We start from the raw sequence: 12408 nt of genomic DNA on the forward strand, positions 1-12408 counted from the left end.
CTCCAGCGAGTACAATCCCAAATTGCGCAATCTTTCCTCATAAGTTATTCCTGCCATTCCAGGTATCAGCCTCGTGAATCACTTTTGCACTCCCTCCATTGCAAGAACATTCTTCCACAGATAAGGTGACCAAAACTGCACACAATATTTCAGGTGGGGTCTCACCAAGGCTCTGTACAGCTGCAGTAAGGTATCCTTATTCCTATACTCAAACCCTCTTGATATGAAGGCCAACATACCATTTGCCTTTTTAACCGCCTGCTGTACCTGCATGCTCACCTTCAGTGACTGGTGCTCAAGAACCCCCTAGGTCTCTCTGCACTTCCCCATCTCCCAATCTATTGCCATTCAAATAGTAATCTGCCCTCCGGTTTGTATTACCAAAGTGGATAACCTCACATTTATCCACATTGTAGTGCATTTGCCATGTATCTGCCCAGTCCCCCAATTTATCCAAATCACACTGGAGCTTCCTGACCCGATCTTCAGTGCACACTAGCTTAGAGTCGTCTGCAAATTTGGAGATATTACATCCAATCCCCTCATCTAGATCATTAAAGTAAATTGTGAACAGTTGGGGTCCCAATACAGATCCCTGTGTCAACCCACTGGTCACCGCCTGCCACTCAGAAAATGAGCCATTTATCCCAACTCTCTGTCTTCTATCTGCCAGCCAGTTCTCAATCCACATCAATACCTTGCCCCTAATCCCATGAGCCTTGATTTTGCATGCCAGACATTTATGTGGGGCCTTATCGAAGGCCTTTTGGAAGTCCAGGTACACCACATCCACTGGCTCTCCCCCATCTATATTACCTGTCACCATCTCAAAGAATTCCAATAGATTTGTCAAGCACGATTTTCCTTTTGTAAATCCATGTTGACTCTGTCCGATCCCTTCTCTGCTAGTCATAGGCTCTGCTATTACATCCTTAATAATGGATTCCATCATTTTGCCCACTACTGATGTAAGCCTCACCAGCCTATAATTCCCTGCTTTTTCTCTACCCCCCTTTTTAAATAGTGGGGTAACATTAGCTACCCTCCAATCCATGGGCACTGATCCTGAGTCTATTGAGTTCTGGAAAATAATTCAGAATGTCCACTTCCTTAAGTACACTAGGATGTAAATCCCTTGGGATTTATCGGCGTTCAATCCCTTCAATTTCCCCAAGACCATGTCCTTAGAGATACTGATTTCTTTCACCTCCTCCCTTACATTAGTCTCTATGTTTCCCAACATCCTTGGGAGGTTATTTGTATCCTCTCTTGTGAAAACAGAACTAAAGTAAGAATTTAATTGGTCTGCCATTTCCTTATTCCCCATTATATATTCCCCTGATTCTGACTACAAGGGACTGTGAGAGATGAGAAAAACTGACATTGCAATATGAACATGAAGAAATGAAGAAAATAAAATTGATACATAAGTAAATGAATGAAGCCAGTGCAAACAACATGAGACATAGATATTAGAAGGCAGGAAGCTGACACTGTCTGAGCAAGATAAGAATCTCCTACACCAGCAAGTTCACTGAATGAAGGAGAGAAGGACAGACAACTGAGAATAGAAGTAGAGTTAGTCTGAACGAGATAAGGGTCGCCAAGCCCCAGATAGAATTAGCAAGGCTTGCATAAATAATTAGAAGACCTTAGACAGTATTAGCAAGTTATACATCTATAATTAGTAAGCCATACAACAGATTTTTCAAGTATGCATATTTAACTAGTAAACCCTAGACAAGATTAACGAACCCTGCAGATGAAGGGACTGAAGCCCTGAGAGTCGGGAAGGTGTGAATCGGGACGAGGGCTAGGATGTGAATAAGGACAATGGGAATAATGGCATAAGAAGACACCGACAGGATACCCCCTGGTCCTCCAAGTCTACTGAAACTGCACGTAGGCAGGAAGGATTGCCTCTGCCAAACCCATCCAGGGGGCAGAAGAATGTAAGGGGGAGGGTATTCTGATACTGAAATTTACTGTATAAAAGTTGGGTGAGCCCCAGTGTATGTGTGTATTCCCAGGGTAAGGGGAAGCACCCAACTTTGCATTGTTGTTGTAATAAATGTTCTTTGTTCTCAATATTTGTCTCGAGCAATTTCTTTAAAGGTACTTCTATTTCTAACAAATGGGGTCTTGTCCGGGATCACACTCCCTCCACTGACAGAGTGCCCGACGACGAGAGTAGGTGCATCCCAGCTGATTCAGCTGGACTCACGGACGACGGGTGGCTAGTCAGTGGAAGAAGCGAGTGATATCCAAGAAGAGGCATTGAGAACAAACAATGGAAGAACGTTAAGGAAGCGCGCTAGAGCCTTGCTACTGGAACCCGGTAAGAGGAATTTTACTTGCCTATCAGTATGGGAAATATGGGTAGCAAGGATGTGAGGATCAGATAACTACACACAGCCCGCTTGGGTTGATGTTATCTGACTGGGGCACGGGAAGGACCCGTGGAAAGGACAAACTGACCATGGTCAGGTATTGTTGTAGGGACTGGGTTAAATACCCGATAAAAGGGAGCTCCGTGTACTGGCCAAAACTCGGATCCGAGGATGACTGGATGTGTCAAGCTTTGAACATCTGGCTCTATCAAAACCAGGGAGAGAACCTAGAGAGCAAGGAATATGCAGCCTGCTGGCTTAGGGGATCGTGTGATCAATTGATTTTGAAAGAAAAAGAGTACAGGGACAAGAGAGATGAGGAACCTTTTGTCCCTGAACCACAAGGATGGGATGTGCTACATTCCCTCCCTCCACCTTATGTTCCTCCTATGCCGGCTCCTATCTTTCCTCCCCCTCCTATAACCTACCCTTCTGCACCTTCCCCACCTCCCCCACCACTAGGGAAGAGAGAAGAGAGCAGGAGTGGTATGATGACTCGCTCACAAAGCACTCGATTACCACCCCCGTTGACAGGAGAGAGAGGAAACTTTAATTCAGAACAGTGTGAGACTCTTCAGGAAGAAAGGGCAGAGCCCCCCAATCCATCTCCCAGGGGGCAGGAACCCAGACCTAATAAGCCAGAAACCAACTGGATGCGAACCCTGCGGGAAGTTCCCGTAGGAGAGGGTCTCGGTTTCGTAAATGTGCCCCTGACCAGTACTGAAGTGCGTAACTTTAAGAAAGAACTCACCTCCCTGATAGAAGATTCCCAGGGATGTGCCGAACAGTTAGACCAATTTTTTGGACCAAATCTATATACTTGGGAGGAGTTAACATCTATCTTTAGGACCCTGTTTACTTTGGATGAGCGTGGAATGATCCGCCAGGCAGGGATTAAAGTCTGGGATAGGGATCACCAAGGGGGACTAGATGCGGTACCAGGAGAAACTAAATTCCCCTTGGCAAGACCTAATTGGGATAACAATACCAATTACGGTCGGGTATTGATGGAAGAGTACAGGGTTAATTTGATAAGAGGAATCAAGGAATCTGTCCCAAAGGGACAGAATTTCAAGAAAGCCTCTGAGGTTTCCCAAGGTCCTGACGAGACCCCCTCCGCATTTCTGAATAGATTGCGCACGGCAATACAGCAATATGGGGGTCTCGACATAGAATCCCCAGCAGGGCAACAATTGGTACAAACTGGTTTTGTTACCAACTCAGCCCCAGACATTAGAAGAAAATTACAAAAAACAGAAAATTGGCATGAGCAAGGAATTACCCAGCTACTACATATTGCACAGAAAGCATTTGTCCAGAGGTCTGAAGATAAGCAAATAGGGAAGGCAAAAACATTAATCCAAGCAGTCAGAGAGGTAGTAGATGAGCGACATAAAAAGGATAGGGACTGTGTGCCAGCTCCTGTATGCGGTGAGGGAAGCCACGGGTGGGGAAGTGCGGACCCCAGTGGATGGAGGAGTAGAGGAGGATTCCGGGGACGAAGACCCTTCCCGGGGCACCTTAGAAACCCAGGTAGAGATTGGGGAAACGGGAACATTTGTCTGTTTCCATTGTAAAAAGGAAGGACACTTTAAAAAGGATTGCCCACTGCGAGCCAGGGACACACGATCCTATGCCCTGATGGAAGCAGATTATGAATAGGGGGGTCACGGTTCTCAGTCAATACACACTGTGGGGCTGCACGGAGAACCATTAGTTAATTTATGCATAGGACCCCACAGTGACAACATGATATTTTTAGTTGATTCTGGAGCAGCCCGATCTAGTATTTTACACCAACCAAAGGGGGTTAAAATAGAAGGGACAATGATAGTTTCGGGGGTGGGAGGAAGAGACTTCACAGTCCCTGTATTAAGAGAGGTCAGAATCTAAATGGGAAATAAGGTAATAGTAGAGGATCTTCTACTACTTTCCCAGGCTGGAGTATGCTTATTAGGACAAGACTTACAGGACCAATTGGCTATCGGTACCAGACCACTAGAATCAGGCATCAGGGTTCAATTTTATATTTTAAGCGAGGAAGATCGAGAACTTATCAATCCAAGAGTATGGGCAGAAAAAGGCAATAGAGGAGTTTTAGACATTCCTCCCCTCCAAGTTACTTTAAAAGACTCGCAACAAACAATTAGAAGAAAACAGTACCCAATTCCTATGGCTGGCCGCAAAGGTCTGCAGCCCGTAATTGACCAGCTGCTTAAGGATGGTATACTCGAACCTCGTATGTCACCCTTTAATACCCCGATTTTACCTGTCCAGAAACCAGACGGTACCTATCGATTAGTACAGGACTTAAGGGAGTTGAACAAAATCGTTCTCACCCGTCACCCTGTTGTACCTAATCCCTATACGATCATGAGTAAAATCGATCCCCATAGTAAATGGTTTAGTGTGATTGACCTCAAAGATGCTTTCTGGACCTGTCCGTTAGCAACAGAAAGCAGAGACATGTTTGCCTTTGAATGGGAAAACCCTTTTACTGGACGTAAAAATCAGTACCGATGGACTGTTCTTCCTCAGGGCTTTACAGAATCTCCAAATTTATTCGGTCAGGTCCTGGAACAGATACTAGATGATGCTCCTCGGAGAGACAATTGTCAGCTAATACAATACGTAGACGACTTGTTAATTATTGGAAGAACATACGAATTGGCTAAAGAATTTACTGTTGCACTTTTAAATTTTTTAGAAAAAAAAGGTCTCAGGGTGAGCGAATCCAAATTACAATTTGTTCAATCAGAAGTTAAATACTTAGGTCATCTGGTAAGTCAGGGAACTAGGAAAATAAGTTCAGAGAGGATACGTGGTATTCTGCAGATTCCCCCTCCCAAAAATGCCAAGGAACTTAGGAAATTCCTTGGCTTAGTGGGATTCTGTAGAATCTGGATGGAAAATTATTCTAGCCTTGTCAAATTTCTTTACGATAAACTCACGATTATAGAAACCAAAGCTCTAGTCTGGACAGACGATGAGATTAAAGATTTTGACTTCGTTAAACATAGCCTTACGTGTGCCCCAGTCTTGGCACTACCCGACTTAAATAAGCCTTTTGATTTATATACTAATGCCAAAGGAGGTGTAGCCACCGGAGTACTAACCCAGGACAGGGCAGGCTATAGACAACCAGTGGCTTTTCTATCAAAGATTTTAGACCCCATTTGTCGTGGCTGGCCAGAATGTGTACAAGCCATCGCAGCCACTGCTGTTTTAGTTGATGAAGGACGGAAAATTACTTTCGGCGCCCCTATGATAGTTCACACCCCTCACACAGTCCGCAATATTCTCTTACAACGTGCTGGGAGATGGCTCACGGACCCTAGAATTTTAAAATATGAAACTATCCTAATGGATAGGGATGATTTGACCTTGCTCACGACTAAAACCCTTAACCCAGCAGCGTTCCTCGTTGCTCCAAATTTGGACAATTCCACAAATGAATTAGAACATGAGTTCTTAGAAGTCATAGATCTACAAACCAAAATTAGGGAAGATCTAACTGATGTCCCTTTAAAAGAAGGAGAAAGGTGGTTTATTGACGGCACTTCACGATGCTTTGCAGGAACTCGCTATAGTGGGTACAGTGTAATGGATGGGAAGCAAGGACTAGTGATTGAAGCCGGTCGCCTCCCTGGTCATTGGTCAGCGCAATCCTGTGAATTATACACCCTATGTAGAGCACTCCACGGCTTAGAGAACAAAATAGAGACTATCTACACTGACTCTAAGTATGCTTTTGGTGTAGTCCACACCTTTGGGAAGATCTGGAAAGAACGGGGAATGATAACTGGTAAAGGACAGAAGTTAGCCCATGAACACTTAATTGTCCAATCCCTAGATGCTCTGACGCTCCCGACTGAAATAGCCGTAGTACATGTCCGAGGATATCAAAGTGGTGACAGTCCTGAAGCTCAGGGCAACAGACAGGCTGATGCAGCTGCCAAACAGGCAGCACTTGCGGAAACTATTCACATCCACCTATTACTGCCCACACCACTAGAGATTAAAAAAAACCCCATCTTTTCACGGGAAGAGGAGGTCTCAATGAAAGATCAGGAATTTCGCCAAACAGCCGACAGGTTGTGGTGGACGGCAGATGGACGTCAAGTCCTTAACAAAGCATTAGCCCGCCAAGTGGTAGATCAGCTACACCAACAGACACATTGGGGAACTCAGGGGCTTGTTGATGCCTTTCAACGATCCTTACACTGCTCCGGTATATATACAATAGCTAAACTTACTACTCACAGCTGTCCGATCTGTCAGAGAATCAATAAGAAATCTATGCGCCCTGTACTGCCTGGCGGTCGCGACATAGCAGTTCGCCCGTTTCAACGCATACAAGTTGATTTTACAGAACTTCCTAAAATTGGTATTTACAAATACCTTCTAGTCATGGGTGATCATTTTACACGATGGGTTGAAGCTTTCCCCACCCCGAATGATCGAGCTATCACTGTAATCGGAATACTTATTGAATCTGTGATTCCAAGATATGGTCTGATTCAAACCATTGATTCAGACCGAGGAACACATTTTACCTCTCAGGTTCTCCAGGGTGTCTGCAAGAAACTGGGAATAGACTGGCAACTACATACCCCATGGCATCCCCAAAGTTCAGGTCGAGTTGAAAGAATGAATCAAACTTTGAAAAATCAACTTACTCGACTTCATGAAGAGACTGGCCTCTCCTGGATTAAATCTTTACCATTAGCCCTGCTTAGAATTCGCACAGCCCCTCGTAAAGACCTTGCAGTCTCACCATACGAAATGATGTTTGGACTTCCATTTATGGGATTCCACACTGATACCCCTATCCCTGAGGCTAATGATCAATACATTTCAAAATTTCTACAGGATCTTTCTACTTCTATACATGACCTGAAACAGAAGGGATTATTAGCCCAAACTCCACCCCTGGAATTTCCTATCCATTCTATTAAACCTGGTGATTGGGTTTATGTCAAAGCATGGCAAGATAACCAAATGAAACCTGCCTGGGATGGTCCCTACTGTGCACTTTTGATTTCAGACGCTGCCGTGCGAACAAGAGAAAAAGGCTGGACCCACATCCAATGGATTAAACCAGCTACCGAACCACAGGATCAAGACAGTCAAACTCAACCCTCCACCTGGCGTGCAGTGCCTCATCCTTCTGACCTGAAACTTACACTACGCCGTGAGAAAGTGCCGTAATGTTGTTTTTATTCTTTATTGTATTGTTTAATTGTTGCTTCTCCATTTCTGGGACATCACTTAATTACTCACAATGTATTAAGTCCTCCTGGAATAGGGGCAGCAGAGGTCACAATTTTTTTCCTTTAGAGTTTAGACAAGGTGTAGATTTAGTTTTTAGCCATAGTAAGATATGTTTTAATAAGTGATTCCAATACGGACCAGGGGACCAGAACAGCTGTAGAGACCATCACTTAACTTCCCACATAGATATTAAAGGTATGAGTTCTAAAGCGTTATGACACAGACACACTGAATGTCAGTAACCAATGCACCTGTCAGAGAGAGAGAGAGAAGACTTTTGCTAATGTACACAGACAGGCTTCGACTCACAACTTCAATTCTACTCAGACTGTTACATACATCTCTAATCGTAATGCACAATCCTCCCCAGACTGGTCTTTTCTCAAACATCCTTTGGGTTCCGCCGGCATTTACAATCCTTACTACTGCATCGTTAAGGGAAGTTCCAGTTATAAAAGGCAACAGCGGCTACAGATCGCTAACGCTCCTTGCCATCTGAAACATCTAATCAGACTCCATGCAGCCTTGGGCATTATCATCCAACACAACACAATGGCCCTGAGGTTACGGGCTGAAGATAAACAACGTTTACCAGACACACTTCAACAACACCGCCTGCCTCTCGATTACAGCTTCGCTGCTGAACGCAGCACTTGTGAAAGACTCCTTAAAGACACTACTCACAACGGGCAGGCGGTTAAGAACACTTCTTCAGGACGTCAAAAAACTTCCCATGCCCAGGGACAGACTTTGCAACCTCGGTCTCTGCGGGATGGACTGGACTTTTCACCGGTTACTGGAACCTGATACTCGCAACCCTTTTAACAGCTGGACTCATTACTCTCACCATCTTACTGCTTCCCTACATACAAACTGGTACACATCGTTTAACTCATCAACCCTTTCGTCAGAACACTTACACCCAAAGGATGTACAATTCCCAACATCTTTCTGAGGACATGGAAACTGCTATCCGTTTATTGACCAGCTGGGAAAACCGACAAGTTCCACTTTACCGCATCAGTAATACTGATCTAAAAGAAAACGGAGGATTGTGAGAGACCAGTAACACTGAGGTCAGTAACACTGATCATTGCGTGAGATCAGTATTACTGATCTAAAAGAAAAGTGAGGATTGTGAGAGATGATAAAAACTGACATTGCACTATGAACATGAAGAAATGAAGAAAATAAAATTGATACATAAGTAAATGAATGAAGCCAGTGCAAACAACATGAGACATGGATATTAGAAGGCAGGAAGCTGACACTGTCTGAGTAAGATAAGAATCTCCTACACCAGCAAGTTCACTGAATGAAGGAGAGAAGGACAGACAATTGATAATAGAAGTAGAGTTAGTCTGAACGAGATAAGGGTCGCCAAGCCCCAGATAGAATTAGCAAGGCTTGCATAAATAATTAGAAGACCTTAGACAGTATTAGCAAGTTATACATATATAATTAGTAAGCCATACAACAGATTTTTCAAGTATGCATATTTAACTAGTAAACCCTAGACAAGATTAACGAACCCTGCAGATGAAGGGACTGTAGCCCTGAGAGTCGGGAAGGTGTGAACGGGGACAAGGGCTAGGATGTGAATAAAGACAATGGGAATAATGGCATAAGAAGACACCGACAGGATACCCCCTGGTCCTCCAAGTATACTGAAACTGCACGTAGGCAGGAAGGATTGCCTCTGCCAAACCCATCCAGGGGGCAGAAGAATGTAAGGGGGAGGGTATTCTGATACTGAAATTTACTGTATAAAAGTTGGGTGAGCCCCAGTGTATGTGTGTATTCCCAGGGTAAGGGGAAGCACCCAACTTTGCATTGTTGTTGTAATAAATGTTCTTTGTTCTCAATATTTGTCTCGAGCAATTTCTTTAAAGGTACTTCTATTTCTAACAGGACCTACTCTGGATTTCACCAATCTTTTCCTCTTGACATATCTATAAAAGCTTTTGCAGTTGGTTTTTATATTTGCCGCAAGCTTACTCTCGTAATTTATTTTTACCCTCTTGATTAATCCCTTTCTCCTCCTTTGCTGCATCTTGAACTGTTCCCAGTCTTCGGATTTGGTACTTTTTTCGCCAATTGATATTCTCTCTCTTTGGACCTAATGCTGTCTCTAATATCCCTTGTTATACACGGTTGAGTCACCTTTTTTGGTTTATTTTTATGCCAAACTGGTATAAACGATTTCTGCAATTCTTCCATTAGATCTGTGAATGCTTTCCATTGTCTATCCACCGTCAACCCCCCCCCCCCCCATAAACACCACCCAATCAATCTTACTCAACTCCCATCACATACCATCATAATTCCCTTTATTTAAGTTCAGGACCTTAGTCTCGGTTTTAATTTCTTCACTCTCCATGTCGAGTGTGAATTCGATCATATTGTGATCGCTCCTACCCAAAGGACCTCGTACAACAAGATTGCTGATTAGCCCCTTTTCATTGCATAATACCCAGCCTAAAATGGCCTGCTCCCGAGCTGGTTCCTCGACATATTGGTCTAGATAACCGTCCCGTAAACATTCAAGGAACTCCTCCTCCTCAGTATTTTTACAAATTTGGCTAGTCCAATCAATATGTAAATTAAAGTCTCCGACAGCTGTTCCCTTATCTAATTTCTCTTTTTATGCCTTCCCTCACCTCTACATTACTATTTGGAGGCCTATATACCACCCCCACTAACGTTTTCCGCCCCTTGCTATTCCTCAGTTCTACCCATATAGATTCGATATCTTCCTAGTTAATATCCTTTCTGTCAATCGTGTCGGTCCCTTCTCTCACCATCAGTGCTACCCCACCCCCTTTTCTTTCTTGCCGATCCCTCCTAAATATCGTATACCCCGGGATGTTAAGTTTCCAGGCTTGCCCACCTTGCAGCCATGTTTCTGTAATCCCAATCAAATCGTATTTGTTTGTCTCAATGTCCACAGCCAATTCATCTACCTTGTTCCGAATGCTTGCATTAAGATATAAAGCCTGCAAATGTGCTTTTTTTACCTTCCCTGCTCTTTCTGATTTTTTTACTTTCGCTGCCCAACCTAACTTTTCCTATTTTATCTTTCCTGTCCTTTGCCCTATCATACAGGTTCCCATCCCCCTGCCAAATTAGTTTAAACCGCATCCGACAGCTGTACCAAACCTAGCTGCCAATATATTGACCCATTTTGGGTCTAGGTGTAACCCATCGTTCTTGTAAAGGTCATGACTTCCCCAAAAGAGATCCCAATGATCCAAGAAGCCAAAACCCTGTCTTTTACACCAGCCCCTCAGCCACACATTCATTTGTCTTAACCTTCCATTTTTGTCCTCAGTTGCACTTGGCACAGGTAGCAATCCAGAGATCACCACCCTGGCGGTCCTTTTTCTTAACTTCTGTCCCAGCTCGCTGTAATCCTTTTTTAGTACCTCCTCCCTCTTTTTATCTATGTCATTGGTACCCAATGAGGCATGTACCAAGACATCAGGCTGCTCAGTCTCCTTTCAGAATACTCTGGACCCGATTTGAGATATTCCCGTACCCTTGCACCAGGGAGGCAGCACGCCATGCGGGTATACCTATCTGGCTCACAGAATCTCTTGTCTGTACCTCTGACAATGGAGTCCCCAATGACCACTGCATTCCTCCTCACCTTTTATCACCTTGATCCTGAATGTTGAATGTGTATGTTCATGTAATTTCCCCGTCTCTGTCGGTTTCTCCCTCCTAATTAGAATTGTAGAGGCTTGCCTAACATATCAACCTTGTTGTCCTGTTTCCATCCCCGAAATAAATGTGTGCTTTGTACCTCCGCTTTGGTCTGGTTCTTAATCTGTGGGACCCACACGAATGTGACAACAATGGAGGAGGGGAAGCAAAGTATGTCAAAATGTGTTATTGCCTATGAACAGAGGAAATAGAATATTAAATTTATGTTATGACAGAGTATAAGATATTTTGAAGACGCTACATGGAAGAAATTCTTCAAACAATTAAACACAAATACGGAGAGGCAAGTGGGACCTTCTTCTGTTTTCTCCCGCTTAGATCGTTCTTAAGAGAAAGATAGGGACCAACATTGACTCCACATAAAATTAGTGAAATGGAACAAAGAGTTGGATGGGAAATACACCCAAAGTTATCAATGAAATGTACGATGCTCTCCAGAGAGAAAATGCAAAACCAGGGTAGCAGAGGTCAGGAGAAAGATGGGAGTCGGGCTTGGATGTGACGATTTCAGAAAGAAGCTGTTCAGAGTGGTGTGAAGATTGAAATATACAAATTCAAGAAGAAATAGGGTCAGGATTGTGTCAAGAGTGTTACAAGTATGATTAATGCCAGATATAAAAATAAAAAACTCCACATCAATTCTGCTATACTACATATAAATTAAATGGACTTATCTCCAATTATTCCGAGAAATGTTTTCAATGTAATCAGGTGATTGAGACTTTTCTTTCCATTCGGTTTGGACCTGTGTAAAAGTGGAAGGATTTCAGTCTATTATTAGGACAAATTATGAAGATTAAAATACAAAAGGATGTGAGAATATTTGTGCTTGGTCAGAGATATGAAGCAGATACAAAACTGAAGTTGAATAAATATCAAAAACATTTTCTGAGTCCAGCCATAACAGCAGTGAAGAAATGTGCAGCATGGACGTGGAGAGCAGAGAGTTGTGTAACGAGAGATGGGACATTGAAATGAAAACTGTGTCACCATGTAACCATATAACCATTTACAGAGC

Source organism: Narcine bancroftii, chromosome 11 (assembly GCF_036971445.1).
Source record: "Narcine bancroftii isolate sNarBan1 chromosome 11, sNarBan1.hap1, whole genome shotgun sequence".
Taxonomy (NCBI): domain Eukaryota; kingdom Metazoa; phylum Chordata; class Chondrichthyes; order Torpediniformes; family Narcinidae; genus Narcine; species Narcine bancroftii.